General features: G+C 33.6%; 1 pseudogene; it reads left to right on the top strand.

Moving 5' to 3' along the window:
- Positions 1 to 16,949: 16,949 nt before the first annotated feature.
- On the top strand, positions 16,950 to 19,133 carry LOC117924176 (annotated as a pseudogene).
- Positions 19,134 to 27,400: the final 8,267 nt, after the last annotated feature.

Genomic DNA, 27,400 nt, shown 5'->3' with positions numbered 1-27,400 from the left:
AAAGTTATAACACATTTTTTCCATACAAAAATATATTTGATCCATACTTAAAAGCAAAATTAACAATTACACATTTCAAACAACATATATATAATTATTTTCCTTTTCAAAATCTATATTAATTTTCCTTACTTCAAAAGAAGTCCTAAAAAACTTGGGAGAAAAATAATTCTGGAAAATCTTCTCTTCACCTAACAAAGTATAAGAGAAATAACCATTACTATTTATCTAAAATTATAGGTTTGACAATCCTAAAATTTTAGGTATTCAAATTAATGTTTTTAATTATGAAAGATAATTTAATCTATTCCTCTTTTTTAAAAAATTAATAAATTTCTAATTCATATAAAACATAAATTTTATTTTCAATTTTTTTCTTGGGACACAACTGTGGACCCCACATTTCGGCTCGATGCGTTCCCACTTGATGATGAACTCGCTTTTTTATTTGAAAAATGATTTATTGATTAAAAAAATGACTTGGAGTCGCCACTTATTTTTGTTATATTTTAAAGGGTAAACAAAATAAGAAAGAAAACCCTAAGTGTGACTCCTTATTTCAAAAAAGTAGTCTATGAAAAATCAAATCTAGGCTCAAAGGTCAGGTTATTCATCGAGAAGGTACGGTAAGGACCGTAGTACTCCTCTAAATCCGTAAAAACTGGTCTCTTTCTAATAAGATGAAACAAGTATGGAAATTGATCGATTAAACATGGATACCAAACAGTGATCAAATGTGTGAAAGCAAGACACACATGATAACAAATAAATCGATGAACGTAATCGAGTACGAGACGTACCTTAGTCACAAGATGAGCGCTATCATAAGAGACAAGGTTAGTGCACAAATATAGAATAATCGCATGCATGTCATAGAGTGAGGCAATCCAATTAAGCATATCAATCAATCAATCAATGAGAAAATCTCTTATATTGGGTCCCACCAAAACCCAATTGATCTTACATGAGTTAATCTCACAAATTCTATTATTTTGGAATTACGAAAATTGTCTTCGTGCTTATTAAAATAGTGAAAAATGAAAAAATAATTAAAAAAAAACAAAGAAAATCACAGGACGCATGCCTGAATGAAAAATGGCAGCATGTTTATTAAAAATTAGGTTTTGATGAATCGGGATTTTAATGAAGAAAAGAAAAATAAAGAAAGAGAAAAAAAATAATGATAATAATAATAATAATAATAACTATAATAATAATAATAATAATAATAATAATAATAATAATAATAATAATAATAATAATAATAATAATAATACTGGTAAATAAATAAATAAACGAATAACATAAAATAAAATAATAAAATAAATAAATAAATAATTATATGAAATATGAACAAATAAAAATAATTAAGTTAGGTGAATAAACAGATCAAAAAAATGAATTTAAAAGATTTAAAACCATTTGAAAGACAAATTTTTTAAAATCAAGTTTTGAAACTAAATTGAAAATTGAAGTTTTAAGAACTAAATTGGAAAATTGGAATTTTAGAAATATAATTTGAAATTGGGAGTCATGAAAATTGGAACTTAGAAAATTACTTGAAGATTAAAGTCTGGAAAATTAAATTTGAAAATTTGAAGTTTTTTTTTAAAAAAAAATTAAATTTAAGAATTGGAAACTTAGAAGTTAAATTTGAAAATGGAAAATTTAAAATAAAATAATAATAATAATAATAATAATAATAATAATAATAATAAACAAATGTGAAAATTGGAATTTTGGAAAATTGGGAATTAGATTTGGAAATTGGAATTTTGGAGGATTATTTAGAGATGAAATTTTAAATAAATGAATAAGTGGATAAATAAATGAACAGAATAATAATAATAATGACAATAATAATAATTGGATAAATAATTGCAAAAATTGGAATTTTGAAAATTAGAAATTGAATTTAGAAATCGAAAATTTGGAGAATTATTTAGAGATGAAATTTTAAATAAATGAATAAGTGAATAAGTAAATTAATGAAATAATAATAATAATAATAATAACAACATAAATAATAATAATTAGATAAATAATTGTGAAAATTGAAATTTTAGAAATTGGAAATTGAATTTAGAAATTGGAAATTTGAAGAATTATTTAGAGATGAAATTTTAAATAAATGAATAAGTGAATAAATAAAGAAATGGAATAATAATAATAACGGAAATAATAATGATTGGATAAATAATTGTGAAAATTGGAATTTTGAAAATTGGAAATTGAATTTAGAAATCGGAAATTTGTAGAATTATTTAGAGATGTAATTTTAAATAATAAATAAATAAATAAAAATAAGAATAATAATAACGAAAATAATAATGATTGAATAAATAAATGTGAAAATTGGAATTTTGGAAATTAGGAATTAAATTTGGAAATCGGAAATTTGAAGAATTATTTAAAGATGGAATTTTAAAAATAAATAAATAAATTAATTAATAAAATAATAATAACAAAAAAAATAATAATTAACTAAATGAGTATGAAAATCGGAATTTTGGAAATTATTTGAGAATTGAATTTTTGAAGATTTGATTTGAAAGGAAATAGAGTTTCAAAAATTTATTTAAAGGCGACATTTTAAAAATTAAATTCGGAATTGTGGAATTTTTAGAAAATTAGATTTAAAATATAGATATTGGAAAATTAAATTTAAAATTAGAACCTTAGAAAATTATTTCAAGAATTGAACTTTGAAGAAGTAAATTTAGGAAATTGGGATTTCGGAAAATTGAATTTAAGAATTGGAATTTGGGACAACTATTTTAAAAGTAAATTTTAGGATTTTGTAAAATTAAGTTTGAAGGATTGGAAACTTGAAAAATTAACTTTGATATTAGGGTATGAAGAATAATAGGAACAAAAAAAAAAAAAAAAAACTACCAAAACAAAGATATGGTCTTTTAGGTGGTGCAGTGGCCATAGCCATGTACGAATGGAGCCCACACTCATCATCCTTTGCCAATGGCACAAAACTAAGTTTCTTTGTAGCCAAATATCCCACCACTTACTAAAAAATGTAGCTAGCTAGATTGGACTCATGAACGCATCATACACTCACAAACCTTCACTCTCTTGTCCACCAATTCCTCCCAATCAGACCTCAACATCACCCCCGACATCTTCGACCTTGCCATCCCTGATTCCGGCACTGGAGCGCACGACACAGAACTGGAATCCAAAGCTAAATTTGTTGAGATATTATGAATGCTTTCCTTATATTATTCTTTCCTTATATCATTTAGTGTTGAGATATTAGGAATGTTTAGATATTAGGAAAGTTGAGATATTATGAATATTGAGATATTAGGAATATTGAGATATTAAGAATATTGAGATATTAGGAATATTGAGATATTAGGAAAGTTGAGATATTAGGATATTAGTTGTTATTTCCTTATATCATTCTTTCATTGTATCATTCTTTCCCATTCTTAGAATGGTGATTACCCTCTATATATACTCTGTACATGAATGAATGAAAGTATGAATGAAAAAAACTACCATTTATCAATTTGAAGATGGTATCAGAGCCATGGAACTGAAATCCTGGATATTTTGTCGCTATGGTAGTCCGACAGTGATCAACCATCCTAAGACAAGCCCTAATATTGATAAATCAACCTTCAAATGCACTCACTGCAATAAGACTGGTCCCACCAGTCTGGATATCCCACAATTTCAAAGCAACGACTCTTGGTATGACCAGGAAAACAATAAGGAACCAATGGTTTGAACCATGGACCTTTAGATCATGTTTAGGCTATCAACACTTTGTTATTAATGATAATAATCGTGATCAACGGAAGAAGAATTCCAAGAAAACCTCGACTGCAACTATTGCCGAAATAAAAACAGAGGCTAATGTTGCTGAGAAAGCCTCTACATTGGTAGCCGCTATTGATCATGGTGGTAAGTTTTTAAATAATTTTACACCTGTTATTAATAGTGCATGGATAATTGATTCTGGTGCTACAGATCATATGACTTTTGATTCTAGACAGGTTTCACCCCTTAGACCTTCCTCACAAAAAATTGTTTCCACAGCCAATGGTAACACAACCCCAGTCATTGGGGAAGGATCCTTAACTCTTAGTGATACTTTGAATTTGGATTCTGTTTTAGTTGTTCCATCTTTAGATTACAATCTTTTGTCAGTCTCTCAAATCACTGCAGCCTTATCTTGTATTGTCATTTTTTGGCCTGAATTTTGTGTGATTAAAGACATCCAAACAAGACAGACGATTGGTTGTGGTATTAAGCAGGGAAAAATCTATTACTTAGACTTGCAATCAAAGGATTCAAATAAGTTGCAACAAGCCTTGATGGCAGATGGATCCGAGGGGGAGAAGAAAAAGTCTGAAATTTGGTTGGGGCATCGACGTCTGGGACATGCTTCCTTTGGTTATTTAAAAAAAAATGTTTCCTAGTTTGTTTGCAAAGAGTGATATTTCTGGTTTCCGTTGTGATATTTGTGAATTGGTTAAAAGCCATCGTGCTTCGTTTCCATTAATTTTGAATAAAAGTCCATTTCCTTTTATGGTTATGCATTCTGATGTTTGGGGCCCATCCAAAGTCCCAACTTTGAGTGGCTCACGTTGGTTTGTTACTTTTATTGATGATTGTACCAGAATGTCATGGTTATGCTTGATGAAGACCAAAGATGAAGTGAACTTGTTGTTTAAAAAATTTCATAAAATGATTGAAACTCAGTAGAATGCAAAGGTTCGGGTTCTGCGTAGTGATAATGGTGGAGAATATCAAAGTTCTGATCTTCAAAAGTATTTGAAAGGACATGGCATCATTCATCAGACTACTTGTTCCAATACACCCCAGCAAAATGGAGTCGCTGAACGAAAAAATTGACACTTGTTAGAGGTTGTTCGTGCTTCCTTGATAGCAGCAAAAACACCGATATCTTATTGGGGAGAAGCAATCACATCTGCCGCATACTTGATCAATCGGGTACCTTCTAGCTCAATTAACTTTCAAACACCTCTCCAAGATCTTACTAATGTTGTAGTTGCCCCAACCGTCCCAAATCTACCTCCTCGTGTTTTTGGTTGCGTGGCATTTGTGCATCTACATAAGCACCAACACACTAAGTTAACTTCCCATGCATTGCAATGTGTGTTTGTTGGATATGAATTGCACAAAAAGGGATATCGATGTTACCATCCTCCAACTCGACAAATGTATATTACAATGGATGTGGTGTTTCATGAAGATTCGATGTATTTTTCATCTGAGTCTGAACTTCAGGGGGAGTACCATAAGGAAATTCAGACTCTCGATTATGATTATCATATCTCTGAGGAAGATGAATCTGGACAATCTGAACTAGTGAACCAGGAAGCGGGTGAGTTGGATATGAGTGGTCAACAATTTGGGCCCGAAGATGTCTTCATTGAAATACCAAACCAATCGTCGTCTGTTGAGGGTGTTATTAATTTGGAACCTGATCCATTCATGAAACGGTTACCACACCGTCATAACAGAGGTATTCCTAAACCCACATATGAACCTGAATTGTTTACCAAAGTCAAATATCCCATGAGCAACTATGTGTCTAACCATCGTTTGTCTGAATCAAATAAGTCATTTGTAAATCAATTATCTACAGTAGCTATTCCTAACAGTGTGCAGGAAGCCTTAGCTGATCCAAGGTGGAAAGCAGCCATGAATGAAGAGATGAAATCATTGCAGAAGAATGAAACATGGGAACTTGTAGAATGTCCATTGGGAAAGAAGCCAGTTGGGTGTCGTTGGATCTATACTGTGAAGTACAAGGCAGATGGTAGTATTGAACAATTTAAAGCAAGACTGGTAGCAAAAGGGTACACTCAAACTTATGGAATTGACTACACAGAGACATTTGCACCTGTAGCTAAGATCAACACAGTTCGAGTATTATTGTCTTTAGCTGCAAACCTAGATTGGCCATTACAACAATTCGATGTGAAAAATGCCTTTCTGCATGGCGAGTTATTTGAAGAAGTATATATGAATCTTCCACCAGGATGCATGGTGTTAGAAAAGCAATGTCAAAAGGTGTGCAAATTGAAGAAGTCATTGTATGGGTTGAAGCAATCCCCGAGAGCATGGTTTGGAAGGTTCACAAAGTCAATGAGAGCTTTTGGCTATCGTCAAAGTAATTCAGATCACACTTTGTTCATAAAAAAGCAACATGGTAAGATTACGACACTCATCGTATATGTGGATGACATGGTTGTTACAGGAAATGATCCTGAAGAAAGAAAAGCTCCACAAAATTATCTATCTAGAGAATTCGAAATGAAAGATCTAGGTCCTCTGAAATACTTTCTTGGGATTGAAGTTTCTCGATCAAGTGAAGGAATTTTTCTATCTCAAAGAAAGTATGCCTTAGATCTTTTACAGGAGACCGGAATGTCGGGATGTCAACCTGTTAATACACCAATAGAAGAAGGTCTGAAATTATGTGTTGAGCCTAATCAAGTATCAACCGATAAGGGAAGATACCAGAGACTTGTGGGGAGATTAATGTACTTAGCTCATACAAGACCAGATCTTGCTTATGCATTGAGTGTAGTGAGTCAATACATGCATAATCCTGGAGAGCAACATATGAATGCAGTCATGCGTATTTTGAGGTATTTGAAGAATGCTCCTGGGAAGGGAATTTTGTTCGCTAAAAATGTTGATCATCAGAGTATAGAAGTATATACTGATGCTGATTGGGCCAGTGCAGTGGATGATAGGCGATCTACATCTGGTTACTTTACCTTTGTAGGTGGTAATCTTGTGACATGGAAAAGTAAGAAGCAGAATGTCGTCGCTCGTTCAAGTGCAAAAGCGGAATTTAGAGGTATGGCTCTAGGATTTTGTGAGGCATTATGGCTAAGACTCCTCTTACAGGATTTAGGTTACCTATCTAGGCAACCAATCTGATTGTTTTGTGACAATAAAGCCGCATGTGATAGTGCTCATAATCCAGTACAACATGATCGTACAAAGCATGTCGAGGTGGATAGATTCTTCATTAAGGAAAAGTTGGATGATAAGATTGTGGAATTGCCTAAGATTCGATCAGAAGATCAATTGGCCGATATCCTTACCAAAGCTGTCTCAAGTCAAGTGTTCTCAAAATTTTTAGACAAGTTGGGCATGTGTGACATCTATGCACCAACTTGAGGGGGAGTGTTGAGATATTAGGAATGCTTTCCTTATATTATTCTTTCCTTATATCATTTAGTGTTGAGATATTAGGAATGTTTAGATATTAGGAAAGTTGAGATATTATGAATATTGAGATATTAGGAATATTGAGATATTAAGAATATTGAGATATTAGGAATATTGAGATATTAGGAAAGTTGAGTATTAGGATATTAGTTGTTATTTCCTTATATCATTCTTTCCCATTCTTAGAATGGTGATTACCCTCTATATATACTCTGTACATGAACGAATGAAAGTATGAATGAAAAAAACTACCATTTATCAATTTGAAGAAAATTCACTGAATGGAGTGCAGGCTTCACAACTGAAACTAGCGCGAGAGAAACCCGCTGCGGCTTGGCAGATTCGGACCAATGCCGCTTGCTCCACAGCGGAGTTGTTGGAATTTTTTTGGTACCTCGATCAGTTCGGGAAGATGAATATGGGTATGGTGGTTCTGGGTAAAAAAAAAAAACTCCTGTGGAAGCAAGCTTGTTCACGTCCATATGATCAGAAAGAGCGTCCTAGCTACATGACCAAGGCCGAAATCCACGTTTAAGTCACCGGGAGGGGATCCAGCCTCATGAGAGTCAGTTCTACAATCTCTAATCATTTGGCATGGCTCTGCTCTAGACCATCACACCTCCTTGGTAACTTCTTGAAACAAAAAGAAATGCAACCAACATGTTAAAAAAAAAAAAAAAAAAAATCCCTTGTTCTCTCTTTCTTTGAGACCCAAAACCTTTTCCTCTCACAATTCTCTCTTTTCTCTTCTCAAGTTCTTTGCTCTTTTCATTGGCACCCTCTGCGAAACTCCTCTAGCATAGAGCCTACCCGCTTTTTGTCCTTTCAAAAATCTCAACTCATGTAGAACATGTGTGAAGCAATTACAAGAAAACTAGGATGAAGGAGCAACAACAAGTGATGAAAGAAAAACAGAGACTGGAGGAAAATAATAAACATGAAAAATAGAAACCCAATGGAATCACAACTCGGGATCAATCCATGGGCTCATATTAGTGGAGAAAAACATAAATAGAGTCAAAACCAAACTGTCACCCATGTCTCTAGGTGTCTCATTATGGATAAGATGAAGGTCTTTATCAGTTTCTCAAGCTGGATCCATGGAACAGAGAAAGAATCAACAACACAAGTGTATAAATGAACACATAAATCTACAAAGACATCCAGTATAATGATACCCAGAATAAAAAAACATGGTTCAAAATGAACATACTTGGAGTGCTTCCTTGGGTCGGATTTGCTCCTCCTCCCAACTCTCTCTTCCTAAGGTGTCTTGCCCTCCTAGCTCTCCAAGAAAAACCGAAAAAATCCTCCTTCTCCAGCTTGCTCTCCAAGCTATCTATCCTTGCTGTCACCCGCCTGTGGAACAAGCTTCTCTGTCTCCCTAGACCATCACCTCAATCTCTTTGGCTGCCTAAGAATGGCTCACCCCATCAGTCCCATCTAGCTACCCCATGCAGCTCTATCTAGCTAACTGAAGAAACGAAGAAGAAAAAAAAATTAAAAGAAAAAAGTCCCCCGTTTGAGGGGTCTACAACAACATAATTTAATTAAATTATAATTTATTTCACTAATTAAATTCTATGCTATTTATTAACTTACACTCATCATAAATATAATTATAATACCAAAAAACTTTACTTCCTTTTATTTAAAACTTCTATTCTCTCACTTTTAGGTTTTTTTTTTTACCAAACATAATCTCTATTCTAACAATTCTCCATTATTACTAATATAATATATATAACCCAACACACTCCACATACATATCTCCCTTATTATTAATATTATTTTATTATTATTATTTTTTTCCCATTATACTCATTCTTTCTCACATGCCCAACAAAGCCTGCATATTTTATATATATATATATATATATATATATATATATATATATATATATATATATATATATATATATATATTGTAAAAGTCTTCCTCTAATGCACATGCGTCCTTCCTCATTTTTTTCATTTTTTTTTCTTTTTCTTTTTTCTTTTTCTAATATATAGGAATTGTGCATTCATAGAGATCACACATTTTTTAAAAAAATAAATTCCAATCCCTTAGGCCACATATAAAAATATATTTATTTACTAATTTTATTTTTGAAATTTCATTGTTTAGATCTATTCATTTAAGAAAATTTTGAATTTCCCTATTATCATCAATGGAACAACCTATATTCACAATTTCAATATTTTGACCTAAAAAATTAAATAGATCAACCTTAACCTAAATTAAAATTTTTCAGAGAATCATTTTTTTTTCATCTAAAAACTTAAGATTTGCCAATTTCCAACAATAAATCAAAATCTTAAATTTTCAATATTTTGATATAAAAACGAATTAAAAAAAAAAAACTAACCCTAATCTAAATTAAAATTTTTTCAAAGAATAGTGTTCAAAACTAACTAACGAATATAATATATTAATTTAGGGTTAGAATCTTACCTAGAAAAAAAAAATTTGAACTTCAAACTCTGAACCTCTAACCCTTGAGCCCTACGATCTCCAATTTTCTAATTCTGGTTGATAGGGTTTTCTAAATGAAGAAGACAAGAGGAAAATCTAATTTATACCTAGGATTTTTAATTGTAAAAGGAATCTTTCACCCTTAATGAATTTAATTAATTACTTAATTACTTTATAAATTACTATTTTACCCTTAGATTAAATTTTGGGGTGTTACATCCTCCCCTCCTAAAAAAAAAAAAGTTTAGTCCTCTAAATTTGACATACTTGGGTCTTGAAAAAAATGTGGGTGTTTTTCTCTCGTCTCCTCTTCTAATTCCCAAGTGGCTTCTCGAATACTGTGATTGCTTCATTGGATTTTTACTAACTTGATAACAACGTGATGTAGTAACTTGTCCATCACATCCACAATCTAAATTGGTACTTCTTCATAAGTTAAGTCTTTAGAAATCCGAATAGGCTCCAACTCCATAATGTGAGAGGGGTCAAAAACATATTTCCTCAAATTTGAAACGTGGAATACATTATGAGTCTTAGACATGCTTGGGGGCAAGGCCACTTTATATGCCAAAGTGCCTACTCTTTCTAATATTTTGAATGGACCCACAAATTGAGGACTGAGTTTTCCCTTTCTCCTAAATCTCATCATAGATTTCATAGGCGATACTTTTAAGAAAACATAAAATCATCCATCATCAAATGTGTAATCCCAGTCATCCATATCCACAATTGAATCGAATCCAAACATCAAATGGGCCTCTCCTAGAAGAAGAATCATGATGATATCTAACTATTAACCAAATCCCAAATACTTGTCCAAGTAGGGGTTGTCGAAGATGACATCTAATCCCATGGCCTCAGGGTGGTCTTAAGACACGAGATGTACCGTAGGTTAGGGTAATGGGGTAATAGAAATGAAAGGAAACTAAGCCCAAATACCCGCTGATCAAATCCATGCCCTCATGTATAAAATGCAACATGTATAGAAAAGCTCGTGAGCCATGGACCTAAGGGTACTCAACGTGAATATAATATCAATGAAGAGACAAATGAAGCAAATCGAATTGATAATAAGATGCGTACAAATCAATGTTTTTAGAACCGACCTGGTCATTGAACCGAAAAAGTTACCAGTTCACGGTTCATTAGTCAGACCAGTGGTCGAACCGCGATTGAACCGGTGACGTCATAAATATATATTTTATTATTTTATATATTATTAAAAATTAAAAAATTAATAAATTCTATCTAAATTTTGACAGCATCTACTTTGTTAGTTGAGTTTTTTCACAAAATTTTTTGCTTATAGAAGCCATCAATCATCATATATGATATCTATAACACAATATAAGATGTTATACATTCATAATGTCAATAAACCCAATATTTATCAAATAATAAAACCATTGCTATCCTATAATAACCAAATTATCATAGATTTGTTAACTTAACACATTATCCATAATAGATAATACAAATGTCAACCACAACACTTAAATAGTTACTCAAAATATAACATGTCAATGTTTTTCATGAAGATTTTTGCATACTAATAAATATAAAATTCATGTCTTCATTCATTTTGGAAATTGGAATATGGAGATTGAGAATGAGCATTTGGAAAACCAAAGTTCTCCACATCAAGCCCTTCTATAGCCATACCACCACCATCCTCATTATCTACAAAAATATTGAATATATATCAACAATAAATCATTTTTGAAGAAAAAAAAATATAATTATTGAACTTTTATAAGTTTAAATATTCTACTAACCAATGTGAGAACTTTAACCTTCCACTTCATTTATTGGAATTGACCCTTCTTCATATAGTAGATTTTCCAATTCTTCAACATTTAGCTTTACTGGCTGATTCTCATCAACTATCCAAAAATCGGTCTCATCAATGCATGCATAACCAATGGGATCATAGATTCTTTTCTTGTTATAGAACCTGAAAAAGAAAAGCATATAATTATTCATAATTGTGAATAAAAGAATTTAAATTCAAAACAACTAAGAAACATTTATATCGATTTTTTAGCTGTAAATTGTTATGAACGTATACAAGATCATTAAGCCTTTGATGTTCCAATCCATTCCTTCTTTTGGTATGTATACGTTCAAAGACACTCCAATTTCTCTCACATCCAAAAGACGATGTAGTTTAGCTTAATATTTGAATGACCAACTTTTGCAAATGTGGTGCACTGTATCCATGTAGCCTTCACCATTGATCTAGTTACCATTTCACGTTAAAAATAAGAAAAAAGAGCATTAGTAAGTTTAAAATATTAAATAGTAAGTAGGTAACTAATAAAAAAAAACAAACACACTAATAAATAAAAATAATCTTTTACCAGGTTGAAATACTTCATGTGAAGAATAAGCAAGGTCTCCTCTAAAACTTCCCAATTGATCATGAAACAACTTCATTTCATTCATTGTATCAAGCTTGCCTTTCAGAGCTTTCAGATCAATAACATCCATGACACCTCCAATAACAGTTGGCTTGTTACAAAAGTTTTCCTGATCATATTGGAAACATGGATTCAACCAATAAGCTGTTGAATGAATGTTTTTCTCTAGTTGTTGATCCCAACGTTGCTTTATGATCTCTGTATAAGGCTTGTATAGTCTTTTGTTGTCAAAACTTTTCTTGATGCCCAAACGAACCTTATACATGCCTTCATACACATATCTCATCGAAGACCTCTCATCATAATCAACCATATGCAATAAGCGCATTAGTGGAGACATAAGATTCACAACAATCAAACAATTATTCCAAAATCTATTATCCAAGATGATGGAAACTACAACTTTGCTTTTATTATCCTTGGAATATCTAGAGTCCACAAAGAACTTACTAGTCACCAAAGCTTGCAAGTCATGTTTATGATCATGAAGATTCTTGAGTGCAATGAATGTAGTAGTAAAGCGAGTTGCACCAGGTTAGAGAATCTCTATCCATCCGTCTTTTTTTCTCAACCAACTTAACAACACAACATGATTATACACAAAAATTGTCACCTTTAATGCATGTCTTACAAGTTCAGCAACATGGTCCATCTTACCAATATCCTTAAAGATCAAATTAAGACAATGAGCTGCACAAGGTGACCAATTGATGTGTTTATGCTTCTAAGAAATCAATCTCCCCTTGACCACATAATTTGTTGCATTATGAGACAATGTATGAACTATATTGAGTGGACCCACCCATTCAATCACCTCATCAAATAATAGAAACAAATTAGTTGCATCCTTGACAATGTCTGAAGCATCAACATATTTCACAAACGATATTCCTTCAAGACAATACATAAGGAAGTTGATGGGTGTTATTTGTCTATTATTTTTCCAACCATCACCCATTATTGTACACCCAACTTTTGCCCAAATTACACGATAAGAGTCCACAAGTAACTGAACTTCATTCTTGGCATTGTTTAAAAGATTAACCCGCAGCTGATGGTAATTTGGACCCTTATATCCAAGACCAATCGCAGATATAGTATCCAACATTAGCTTGAAGTAGAAGAAATTCACAGCATTAGTAGGAATGCATGCATAATAAAAGAATCTCTCAACCGCCATATCTGCTCTCCAAATAGCTTCTTTCCCAACTAATACACTCCTAATGGAAAGTTGAGCTTCTTGAGTATTTCTTGGTACAAAATACTTATCCACTATTGATTTTTTTCTTTTTCCATTACTAACTGCCATAGGACCTTGCATTTCTTGAACCTCTTCTTCACCTTATGCCATATCCCCTTCAAATTGTGACATATTAGGACCATAAGGATTTCTATATGAATATGCTTCTTGGGTTGCTTTCTTGGAATTCATAAACTCTTGCAAAGAATTTTCCATTTGAAATATAATATCAGGAGGAATCGATTTAGATGGATCAATATCTCTTTTCACTCCAGCAAGATGTTGTTTCATTTTATGAATACCTTCACCTTTTGCAATCTTCTTACAATACAAACAAATAAGAGCTTTCCTTCCATTTGCATATCTTTCTTTAGAAACATGCTCCCATGCAGGGTCAATCTTACTTCTAGTTGTTTGTGAATTGGTAGTTGAATCTTAACCAGAGGATGGAGTCAAGTTTGATTCCATTTTTTATTTCTCTATCAAATTAGAAACAAAAATCCCAAATAAATCTAGAGAATGAAAGTCATCAACAATTTAATGATTTATAATCAAGTCATCAACATAAAAATCACATATCAATGGGTAAATTTATCTAAAATTTATAAATTAAAATGTGTAATAAATTATAAATTGAATATAATTATTAAACATTTAAAATAAATTTAAAATATTAAATACCATACCTTTGATTTGCAGGCTTGCAGCTACTGGCCAAAATGGGGGCTTCACAGTGCGAGGGGAGGGTGATCTAGTGCATGCGAGAGGGCTCCCATCAAACATCACAGTCGCATCATGAATAATGGCATGGAGTAGTGGGAGTTGTTTATCAATTTATGCAATAAGTCTGATATTTGCCATATCTCAATTGGCTCCAACCCCATCACCCATCGTCCCCACATACAAATTAAAATGCCTCTTTCCTATCGAACCTCACCCTTGAAAACGTCTCAAAAGAGTCAAAACTGAATTACCAGTTGAGGGAGGAGGGTACCAATCGGGGTTTATAGCGGCAGAGGGGGGGGGGGGGGGGGGGGGGGGTTTCCGGCTTGCAACGGCGCAACGGGGAACTGGGAAGAAGCGAGTCATGCAACAATTTTGCACGGTGTAACGGCCGCCGGTGAGAGTTGTCCCGACGTGGGTGTCACGGTGAGTCAGAGGCGGGTGGGGAGGCAGTAGTTGTGGGGTGGACGAGGGAGGGTTTATAGCCATGGTTTTATATCCTCAAAAATGATGTCATTTTGATGCTGTAAAAAAAAATTTAATCGAACCGATTGGTTCATCCGGTTCAAGCGGTCCAATACCGGTTCAATCTAATTCCAATCCAATTGACCGGACCGGACTGGAATCCTAACCGGCTGATGAGGCTTGGTTTTTAAAACCATGGTAAAAATAATGCAAAGAGGGTAGCAAACTTGGAATAGGTCACCATAAGACAAAGACAAAAGGGTGAAGTGAAGGGGATGGATCTCACTCAAACCCCTGAATATTAGAAAGCTCGCCTATCCTCTCTAGCTCTCCTTTTTCCCTCATCTCTCACTCATATATCCCCATGTTTTCTTCTTCTCTAAGCTTCTATCCGTTTTACTGCTCACCGTTCAGAAAAAGGGTCTCCATTCTCAACCACCATCATGGCAAGGTGGTAGCATCCTTTGACACACATCCCATGCAACCCGCTCTTATGGAAGTCGTCCCCCCACTCCAACAACATACTGCCAGCTCCTCCCAGTCCAAAGGAATATCCCTTGGTCCACAAGAGGGGTCTACATGTTTATTTATTTATTTATTTTATTCAAAATGAAATTGTATTTTCAAAATGTGGTTTCTTACTCTCGATTCAAACCTCACTTTTAAAATACGGTTTTATAGTTCATACTCAAACCATGCGATTTGATAATTTGAACTACCATTGTATCTTGAAAACATGACTTTGTTATAAATTATGAAATTATATTAAATTCCCAATCATCTTTTGTTTTATTTTAAAGATCTAGTAGCTTTGGCTTTGCTTAAATTTTTTTGTCTTTTTGGTTTTTTTTTTTTTTTTTTTGCTTATCTTTTTCATTATATAAGGTTTAAGTGTATATGAATAAATAAATAAAATTAGAGATTCACTTATGAAAGTCTGGTAACGGTTTTTGAAAATAATTTTAAAAATTAGTATTTTAGAATAATTTTTAAAAATTATTTTCTAATTTTTGTAAAACAAAAGTTTGTTTGAAAACCTAAAATGCTTTTAACATATTTTTAATATTTTAAAAAATAATTTTTATATCTAATATTTTATTTTTAATCATTCTATATATTTGTATAATTATTTTTTAAAACAATCATAAGAAAATAAGTGAAAACAATAAAAAAAAACACTAAAATATATTATCTGAAAACACCCTATTTTTTATTCTTAAGAATAGAAAATAGTTTTTGATTGTCAAATGTATTTTCTATATTTTTTGTTTTAGAGAACAGAAAACTGGTCTAAAAAATAGTTCTCAAACAGGTCCCTATATTCTCATGCCAAGATGGCTTGTAGATTTTTTTTTTCTTAATATTTTAATGAATTTAAAAAATAAAAAAATGTGTGTTTTTATAGTCATTTGCAGTGTTGTTAGATGCCTTGTAGGCATTCTATGCTGCTGCTATGTAATATCCTAATTCTTTTTGTGGGTCATTGTCACCTTTCAATCTTATACCATTTTAGAAATGTTTGTGAAGATTCTAATAGAAACTGTTTACTTAGAAATTTAAGCTCTTTGTAAATTCTATATATGCCATTTGTAACCACCTAATTAATAAAAGGCCTCATGTACTAACCTAGCAAAATTGTTATTTTTCAAAAATAGAAGTAATCAAAAGTAACTTGCAAATTGTACATATCCTAATGTTTGGGAATTTGGGATAAGAAGATGGTTAATTTTATTCAAAGCCCTGAGCTTTAGTATAAATACATTAAGCCATCACAAGTTTTAAATTTCGTTAGTTAACACACCTTTATAAATGTATTTTATATATAAATTTTATTTTACGTAATTTGAAACCTATGGTGATTGTGCGTATTTAGACCAAACATCAAGGGATGTTAATGAAATTAACCCTAAAAAGTTGAAGGATAAAAATGTTCAAATGAGATTATAAAAATTCAAACACTTTTTGATAAAAATTTTAAGAAGGAAAATAATAAAACGAGATTATGTTTATAATATTCTTAAAAGTTATTTTTTGAAATATGGATATTACCTTTTTTTTTTTAATAAAATATTTCAAAAAAATAAAAATATTTTTTTAGATAACAGGTTGAGTGCAACATTCATCAAATGCAGATAAGATCAGCTGTACCTGTAGATGGAAACTTCAAAGCATAAGCAAGCATTAAAATACTTCTACCAAAACGAAATACATATAAGATACACAGCTTTGAGAATTAAATTATTAAACACTGCTCTGGGGAGTTGACCTGCTCCAACCGATTCCACTCGCATGAAGTTGAGTTTTAAGAAGTATATAAATCCGAACATGAGAATATTAATCATCCAGAGAGAGGGAAAGAAGGAAAGAAGGAAAGAAGGAAAGAAGGACAATGGGTAAACCACATATTCTAGCTATACCTCTTCCAGCGCAAGGCCATGTACTTCCTCTAATGGAGCTGTCTCTATGCTTAGCCAAACAAGGGTTGAGAGTCACATTTGTGAACACAGAGTTCATTCATGAGAGGCTGGTGAATGCATTGATGGAGAGGGATAACTTAGGAGATCAATTCCGTCTGGTTTCGATCCCGGATGGATTGACCGATGCCGACAGAATTGTTCCAGGGAAGTTAAGTGAAGCAATCTGGGGGATTATGGGCGAGAAGCTAGAGGAGCTCATTGGAATGATCAAAAGAGCTGGTGATGACGTCTCTTGCGTGGTAGCCGATCGGGATGTGGGGAGTGCCCTGGAAGTTGCCGCAAAGATGGGAATTCGGCGAGCTGCCTTCTGTCCCTTAGCAGCCATATTCACGCCCTTGGTATTTAGCATTCCCAAGCTCATTAATGATGGAATCATAGATAATGAAGGTGAGAGCCTCTTATGATCACGAACTCCCTAAATGGTTTTTTCTTTTTCCATTACAAGAGACACTAAGGTGGTGTTTGTTTTTTTACAGAATTCTAAATAGAACCTTAATACTTAATAGTATTAAATATTAGGTTGTTTGTTTTTGTAGTATTTTATTTCTATTAAGTATTAAAAAGTAAAAAAAACTATTGTGTTATTTTTCTATTTAGAAAAAGCCACATATTTTGGCTTTTTCTATTTAGTAAAAAGTTTATAATAAGTCATAAAAAAGTAAAAAAACAAACAACCTAAATTCTAAAACTAAATGGTTTTCAGTAAAAAGCCAAAAAAACAAACACCACCTAACTCTGAAAAAGTTCTCCGGTGGCCTGATAGAATAGAATCATCAGATCCTACAATTTTTTACTCACCCATGTGGAATGATCCAAATTTAGAGTTTGAAATTTGATAAATAGCGGTGCTTTTTTAAAATAATATTTTAACATAGCGGGATTTGAACCCCTTCTCGTGAATAAGTCAAAAAAACCCTTGTTACCACCAAGCTGCACATAACTAGGTTACACATACATTTTTATTCACTTTTTGTCTCCTGAAATTAATAACTAGATTTGCCCCCCTCAAGCCACTTTCTGGCTCCGGCACAGTCAGAAATAGAGTACCGATCAAATTGAAAAAACCCAACTAGGTACCACTAGTAAAAAGAACGGTAATGATGAGAGTACCACTAATGATTTGAATGCATGCAGGAACTCCAATAAAGGGCCAGGAGATTCAATTTTTGCCAACCAATATTCCTGCCATTAATACTAAAGACTTCCCGTGGGTTCGGCATGGTAACTTAACCATGCAGAAACTTATGTTTAAACTTATAGTGAGAAATAACGAAGCTGTGAAAAAGGCAGACTGGCTGATTTGCAACTCAGCTTATGATTTAGAGCCTGCAGCATTTGCCTTGGCTCCGGAGATCATACCCGTAGGCCCACTCTTGGCACGCAATCGGCTTGGTAATTCGGAAGGAAGCTTGTGGCCAGAAGATTCGACTTGTTTGAAATGGCTAGATCAACACCCACCCTGCTCTGTCATATATGTTGCTTTTGGCAGTCTGACAATTTTTGAGGAGAAGCAGTTCAAGGAACTGGCACTGGGACTTGAACTCTCCAACATGCCATTTCTGTGGGTTGTGAGACCAAATAGTATTGACTGTACCAAGGTTGCCTACCCAGAGGGATTTCAAGACAGAATAGCCAACCGGGGAAGATTGTGGGCTGGGCTCCTCAACAGAAAGTTCTGAGTCATCCTTCTGTTGCTTGCTTCTTAAGCCACTGTGGTTGGAATTCTACCATAGAAGGTGTAAGCAATGGGGTCTCTTTCTTGTGCTGGCCTTACTCAGTCGACCAGTTTCTTAATGAGAGATGCATTTCTGATGTTTGGAAGGTTGCATTGGGGTTTAATCCAGACGCGAGGGGGATCATCACGCGTGAGGAAATTAAACATAAGGTGGAGCAGCTGCTTGGTGACGAAAATTTTAGGATAAGGGCTTCAAATCTCAAGGAATCGGCCATGAATTGCGTGAGAGAAGGTGGCTCCTCCTATAATAATCTCCAGCGTTTCATTCAATGGCTGAAGGCATAAACCAGTCATTGAGGCTTTGGTCAACCTTTGTATTTCATGTGTTTGTTTTTCTAATATTTTCCTCTTCTGTTTTGAATGAGCATGAATAAATAGGACAAAATAAAAAACATATCAAAAGAATAAAATATTTTTATATGTTTCTTTCAACTTATTTCAATTAATTTTCTCTATTATATAAAATTAAATAATTTTAAAATATATAAATTTCTAACTAATTTTAATTATATATAATTTTTCTTAAAATTTTTTATGATCAAACTAAACATAAGAAAACTATTTTTTTAAACTTTTTTTTTTTCCTTAATACTTTTGAGAACCAAAGTAGTCTAGTGTTTTCCAAATTAGAGGGATCATCAAATTGAATCCATCATAAAACTAGAAAAGTTTAAAACACTATTAGAAGTTAAAATTATGTATAAATGATTTTAAGCTTAAAGTATTTTCTTATTCTATCTTTAATATTAATTAATTATTAAAATGTAGTTCATATGTTAAAGAGTGAATTATTATTCTCTTACCATGTTTTTATTTGATTTTGGTACAAAAGGTGTAGAATTCTAATAGTAAATATATACTGGTTTATCAATTAGTGTAATGAAAAGTGGTTTGGCATAGGTTGTTAAGAGCCCTAGCAGCCTATAGGAGGAATAGACATCATTTTTATTAAAAAAAAAAAGAGGAAAAATTGACATCATTTTTATTAAAAAAAAAAATGAGGAAAAATTGAAGTAGGGGCTCCAAAAAACCAATAAAGGTGAGGTTGTAGGGAAAAAAAAAAAAAAAGGAGGCTCGAGTGATGTGCAGTAGAGGAAAGGGATAGGCAGAAGGATAGAGATAAAAAAAGAAAAAAAAGAAAAAGAAAAATCAGCCAAAGGTTTTTAAAAACTGGTTCGTCCGCCAGATTAATGACCCACGGTTCGGATGACTGACAGTCAGTTTAATGCTTAAAAGATGGGATGATTATGTTTGATGGGGAGATGAGACTTATAATGGAGGGAAGGGATGATAATATATCTCATTTGATGAGATAACTTATCTCATGTTATCACCAATGAAATATAAAATATGGTAATATCACTTCTCTATCTTATCTCATATTATAATAGACCAACTAAATATGACCTCATGGAATTCGAATCATAGGATCGGACAAAGGGGTAATTAATTTGATTTATTTTATCAATTTCTATAACAATCTTTCATATTGAAATATGTGGATTTCATATTTTTTTTAGTTTATTTCTCTATCACATTGAAATATCTTTTAAGGATATTTTTAGGAGGTTTTGGCTTTGTTTGATAATTATTTTTAAAAATATATATTTAAAAAAAATTGTTTTATGATATTTTGTAAAATAAAAGTTTATTTAAAATCTAAAATATTTTTAAAAATAATTTCATATCTAATTTTTTATTTTTAATTATTATATAATTATTTTTCAAAATAATTTTTAAAGAATGAGTGAAAATAATAAAAAATAATTTAAAATATACTATATGGAAAAATCATATTTTTTATTTTTAAAAATTAATTTTAGATTGAACGTGTTTTCTGGTTTTCCACGAAACAAGTCTTAGGTTCGACTGTGGTCTAAAACTAAACCTCCGATCATGCCATGTCATCATCTGGGTTTCCGTTCATCTTAAATGGGTCTTGTTGACGTGGCAATATTGGAACGGGATAAGGTAATTTTAAGAAAACCTTGTCTATATTGCTCGATTATTGGTTATGACTCATGAGGATAGCTGGAGTACGGCTTACAAAGACAACTAGAGTACCGCTTATGAGGACAACTGGACTGCTTGTTATAAGGACAACCGGAGACAAGCAACTGTCACGATATTTTCATATTTGTGTATTCCTACTTCTGAATTTGAAAATCGTCTCCCGAAAAGAAACCAAGAAATCAAGAAATCCAGAATTCTAGAAACTAAAAAGAGTATCTCTCTACTTCTAATGCTCTCTTGAATCCCCATAGCTCATCCGTTCATTTTCCCCCAATTCTTCAAGCCATAGAAGAAGAAATCCATGTGGACTTCTTGTAGAGACCTCCCCTAAGCGAGCACGTGACAGATTCCCTTAGCCTCATGAGGCACCCTTCTGTTAGACACGTGGCACCCTTTGCCCTCTGTTAGGACGTCCAGTCCGAACACAGTAATTTTCGTCCCAAGCAGGACCCCTAACCATATTTCGCGGGCAATCATTACGCATCTCGCCAAAAGGACGCTCGACAAGATGTCCCTAGGTCTTTTCAGGTAACCTACTACGCCCTGCCCTGCGCCGCCTACAAAATGAAAGGACAAGTGAAACGACAAGTCGTCCCACCAGCAATCTTTATCAACTGCCTAAAGGATAATGATTGCTCTGTCACCCTCTGAGCAACCATCATGACTGCGAAGGTCAAGGAACCTCCACATCTCCAATATGATAGGGCTTCAGACACGATAAAAGCCCGAGGACTCAAACGAAAAAAGGGAGGTAAAAGCAATCACCCCAGAATCCTCATAAAAAACCTAATACTCTTTGCTATCAATCTGACTAGAGCTTCAGAGGGTGTGTCCGGACAACCTGTCCGGACATCTTTTGCAGGAGAGTGGAAGAAAGCATCGCTCTCAGTTAAGTGGGTGAAAATATCAGGGAGCTACAGTGCCTCCAGGTCTTCCCAGCATCAACACGTCTCTTCGCTCAAAATCCTATCAATATCTCTCGTCTTTCTTCCTTTGAACTAGAAGAGTTCATCAAAGGTAAGTTTTCTTCCGCATAACCCTATAATCAAAAGCACTTTTGGTTGTTGACCATAGAAAAATTAAGGACATTTGGAAATTTCAGTTTTAGGTTATTAATGTTTGGAAATTGAGAAATCAAGAAAATCCTTTTGGTGATTGGAATGAAATTTTGCAGTTTGAATTCTTTCATTATTTTATATTTTCTTGACAATCCAATTGAGCGGGTTAATTTTTGAGTTCACAATTTATATTCAGTTCTCTTATGAATTATAGTTTTTCCCTGTTAACAATTGAAAAAACCCTGAAAGAATCTCAAGTAAAAGTAACAAGAAGAGAAGTAAAGAAATTTCTATTTTATTTTCTTTGGTCATTTTTCTAAGCAAAGAAATTGAGATTAGTTTTTCTGTATATATTTTTTTTCTGATATGTAGATTTATCTACATATTCTTATGATTTCTATATGTTTTTCTTCTTATTCAAACAAGTGGATATGACGAGCTTTTCTTTGTCGAAGATAGTTAATCAAGTTTCTCTAGTTTCACCCTGTCTTGTAAATTCAATCTTGTCGACTCTTAGGTCCAATCTTCTTTTTCCAAATGTGGATTCCAATCATGAGTTTCTCAAGATCATGCTGATGATGTAACATTCTTTGATTGGATGTGACAATCTTTGATTGGGTGGTGTCACATCGGAATGCCACTAGAACCTATACTTTTTCCCTCTCCAACATCCTTCTCATTGTGTCTAATATTCCTGTCAACAACTTCTTAAGGTACTCTTCCTTTTTATGTGAATGTGTCTCTTATTGGGATGTTGTTACTAATTTAGTGAAGTATCATGGATTTAGGAAACACTTTGTACAAGGAAGAAACAACCAATACACATGGAATTTGAAACAACAAAGAGGTCAGGTACTCAACTTAATGTCTAATTCATTAGAGATGAATCTTCCGTTGCTTTTTGGGTCATTGGATACATGTGAAAATTGCTTATCTTTCATTGTAAAGTAAGTTGGGTAATTAGTTTATTTATTTTACTATAATTTTGCATGTTTAATTCAAATCTTCTATTTTGGATTTTGTAGGAATGCATTTTGTATGCACGAGAACACAACACTTTTGAAAGATTCAGTGACTAACGATGTTGTCTCATATAATTGGACATGTGCACTAAATTCCACTAGCACAATCATGCATCAATTTTACACTTGATTCACAAGTATGATTTTGTTATCAACCCCTGGCTGACAGTTGCAGTACTAAGAAGCAGTATGGTGATGGAAGTTTGGCTAGTTCTCTCATAAGAGAGATCGGAAGAACCAACCAAAAAGAATACGTGAAGGAGAATGTTGGGGCTGAACATATAGGACGCTTTCTTGTGGAGTTTACTAACAGGCTCTTAAAGTTTATATCAACCAACATTGGTATCTTGGTCCTACACATCAATGGAGAATCTTATAAGCTAAGGAATGCTCTTGTTGGTGTGCAGGGGAAGTTGGTTCTGATATGCTCTTAAGGATGTTGAGGGTGAACCAAGCACAAAACGCATTTGGCTTCAAACCAAGTAAGCCATGTTGGAAATATTGCTAGCGCTGATTACTACCAAAAAGTGCTATTTTGTAGACCTAATTATAAGGATTTTAAGCACCTTTGTGTAGTAATCATATTCATTTAACCTAATTGATTCATTAAGCTCTTTAGTAATTAGTTCTAACCATTTTTAGTGGCAAGTTTACATGTTTTTCATCAGCTTATGAACCAATTCAAGCATGCCAATTGATGGAGGAGCTACTTGGGCGAGTTAAGCAAGGATTTTGGACGTTTACAGGCTTGAATTTCAAGTGGAAACACAAGCACAAGCCATGGGAACACCATTTTGCAAGGAAAGAACAATGGAGAAGAGGAAAACAGAGTGAAGAAAATAGAGGACAGCAGCTGCAGTCTTCTTTCGCACTTTTGGAGCACTTCCCGAAGTCCATTTTCTACATGCTATATACCATTTCAAAGCTCAGGAAGTAAAAAATCCAACGCTTCAAACCGTGTACGATTTGGAGCTGAAATGAGGAAGATATGGCCTTCGGAAGACAACTGCATCATTCCAAATGAGCAATTTTGCAAGGGGATTTTCCTCATGGTGCGAAATTTAGCCATTTCACACCATGAAGAACCACCTTGCGAAATTTCGCAAGGTGGATTTAGGCACCTTGCGAAATGCCAAAAATTTGGCAAGGTGAATTTTCACCTTGCGAAATTTGGACCCTTCATCTTTCCCCTTGCCAAATTTCCTCTGTTTCTCCACGCACGCACCACCGACTTCCCAGATATTTTTAGCTTGATATTTTCTCGTGTAAATTCCTTTTGTAACCTTGTATTCAGCCGACATAAGGCTTTATCTTGTAATTTTGCTATATATAGAGGTGCACAACGCCTCCAAAAAGAGGAGAGAGATGATTGGGGGATCGATCCTCTGTACATTAACTTAGAAATATATAAAGCTCTGTTTTTCTCTCTTCTCCGGTTCTTCCCCATTTCTATTTTCTTAGTAGCCAAACAACCTATGAGGACTTTTCCTCAGAGGATGATTGGCTAAAACTTTTAAGTTTCTCAAAGTATGGATGTTATGTGATGGCTTGGATGCAATCCCATGGAAATTTCTCGCACCTGGAAGGTAAGGTAGTCATTTTTCATTAATGGTTCATTAGTGCAAAGTTTGGTTTTTATTTCCTTTGGACAACTTCCAATGGCCAATACTTGATAAGCTTTTGGATTTCTGTCCATTAGTTATCTCCTACGAGCTATTGGAAGGTGAGGTTTTCAATTCCAAGTTTTGCATTAATCCGTTAGAACCAATTTCAATGGCCATTGAAAGGTGAGTTTATCACCTGGAATGACTTTGAGTTGCCAATATTTGGTAAGCTTTTGGCTTTAGACCATTAGTTATCTCTTACGAGCCATTCAAAGGAAGTCTAAGGTGAATAACCATTGATGAAATCCACTACCATCTGTTTTTCCATTTTAAAGGATTAAAACTTGATTTGCTAAATCCATACCGGTTCGGGAAGCAAACATCACCATAGTTGCAACCCCAACGCGAGGAGCCTATCCTGAGATTTCCAATTTGCATAAGAGCCAGAGCATAGCTATCCTATCTTTGAGAAACTTGTTTTTACACCCTTTCATTTTAGTTTTTAATGTTAGCTTAAATTAGTTTAAATCTTTCTAAAACATTTACATCTTCTTTTAAAGCTAACATTCATAAGAAAATCACCTATTTTCCTAATTTGAATATCACTTGTGTTTGCGAAAACCCTTCCCAGTGAACGATCCTAGAACCACTATGCTATAGTAACTTGGCTACTTTAGTAATAGTATTTAAGGTATAAATTTTGTTGATACGCCTTTAAAGCTAAGCTACCAAGAGTCGCATCAAGAGCAATGTCGAGATGTTTTTTCAGCATATAGTATGAGTCAATGTAGACACTCCATTTTGTCCATTTATCACATGTCTTTAAGTTCACTTCTAGTGCTACTAATACTGCTTACCTTTTTCTGAGCCACTTTGGGGACTTTGGTTGAGGGGTTTATCCAACTACACATTATGACCTTGGCTGCCCTTCAAGTTTAGATTAGGCTTCATTTAGGTGCACTTTACGTCAAACTTAGTTAGGCCCACCTAGTCTCACCCTAGGTCCGTATAGGTATACTCGGCCCATTAGACACCTTAGGCCCGTCTAGGTTCACTTGGGCCCTCTTAGGCACACTTGGCCTATTAGACTTTTTTTTAGCGTTTCTTGCATGACTCACATAGTTGCATGACTTGCATGGCCCACATAGGATTGACCATTTTATTTTATTTTATTTTATTATTTTGTTTTACTTTATTTATTTATTTTATTTTACTTTATTCTTTTATATGTTGCAAGATTGCTAACTCTTTTTTTGGTTTTATTCTTTTTATTTTCCTTTTTATTGTTTGACAAAAGAATGGGGGCTGTAGATCAACTCTCACAAAGGCATGCACACTCAAAGAAGGCAAGCAAAAATATTTTTGGAGAGAAGAGATCGACTTGGTTGCATACATGTGGGAGGAAAGGATTCTCCAAAGGAAAGGGAGAGGTATTCTGATTTTGAAAATGAAGGGAAATGGAAGAAAGGAAAGTGGATTTCCTTCAGTAGATTGAGTTTTTGGGAGGCTGATACAAATACATAAAAAAGAGGGATTACAAAAAGGGAAGAAAAGGAAAAAAAGAAAGGAGAGATTTTCCTTTGGAATAGATTTGGATTTTTTGGGGCTGCTATATATATGTAAGAAAGGATGCTGGAGTAGGGGATTCTTTGATGGTCTTTGTGGAAAACATAAGAGCGAAAAAGAAACGGTTGCAACCAAGACTATCCAGGTACACTTCTTGTTACTCTCGGTGTTCTTACCCATATTTGATTCCTCTATTTGATCATTATAGAATGTTTGTTTCTTTTTTGTTGTTGGGTGTGGACGTTAAGGGCCACAAATTGTTCTATTGAGATTGGTCATCTATTTGTTTGTCTGAAATTTTATGACTCCATGCCTGAATTTGATCATGTCTTGTTTTTCATTTAAATCCTATTCTGTATTGTTCCCTTTGTTCTTAGCCCACGGATTAATACTTGAAGTGGAGCTATTTATGTTTATTTATCAATATCTTTCACTCTCTTCTTCTCCGAGTTTTACTTCATTTTTTATTTGTTCTCTATCCCTTTTCCTACACGGTGTTCGAATCCTTGTTGTTGCATTTGGGCATACTTGGGGTGCTTATAGTGTGTTTGAAGAAGTGTCTAGAGATGAAGATTTGTTTAATTCTTTAGTTTCTGATTTTGGTCAAATGGGTTTTATGATGAGGTGTTGGTTCTCTTTGAGTAGATACTAGATGTGGGTTTGTTACCTTCTATGGATCTTGTATTTCATGTAATTACGACTTATGGTGAATTGGGAAACTTGAAAAAAGGAGCATTGGTTCATGAGTTTCTAATTGAATTCTTTGGTTTCAATGTATATTAAGATTGGAAAGACAAATTTTGGGAGACGCGTTTTGTGTGACATGCCAAAAAGAGATAGTGTCTTGGAATTCGTTGATTACAGCATATGCATGGAATGATAATTGGGCTGAAGCATTCAACCTTTTCTTATCCATGAAAAGTGTTGGAGATTTGTTTCCAAACTGAATTATATTTTTAGGTTTATTGTTGGCTTGTGGACAGATTGGAAACCTTGATCTAGGCAAAAGTATTCATGGGCACTTGATTTGGACAAGATTAATTTTCGACCTCCATCTTGGAACAACTATGGTCAATATGTATGCGAAGTGTGATAGAGTTGAGTGTGCTCAGACCATATTTGAAGGGGAATTATTTGATAGGAGTTTGGCTTCATGAAACATAATGCTTTATGGGCATGTCAAAATTGGTTACTTTGCCATGGTCACAAGAGTTTTCTGCTAGATGCAGTCAGAAAATCAGTACAAACCAGATTCAGTCACAATGATCTCATTTGTTCAGGCCTCTACAGTTATTTTGACCAGTTGTGGTGTTGAAATTGCCCATGGTTTCATAGCTAAGCTAGGACTTAACTCTGAAACACAGG

The sequence above is a fragment of the Vitis riparia genome, chromosome 10 (assembly GCF_004353265.1).
Source record: "Vitis riparia cultivar Riparia Gloire de Montpellier isolate 1030 chromosome 10, EGFV_Vit.rip_1.0, whole genome shotgun sequence".
NCBI classification, from domain to species: domain Eukaryota; kingdom Viridiplantae; phylum Streptophyta; class Magnoliopsida; order Vitales; family Vitaceae; genus Vitis; species Vitis riparia.
The sequence above is the reverse complement of the archived record's forward strand: the minus strand, read 5'-3'. Positions and strand labels throughout refer to the sequence as shown.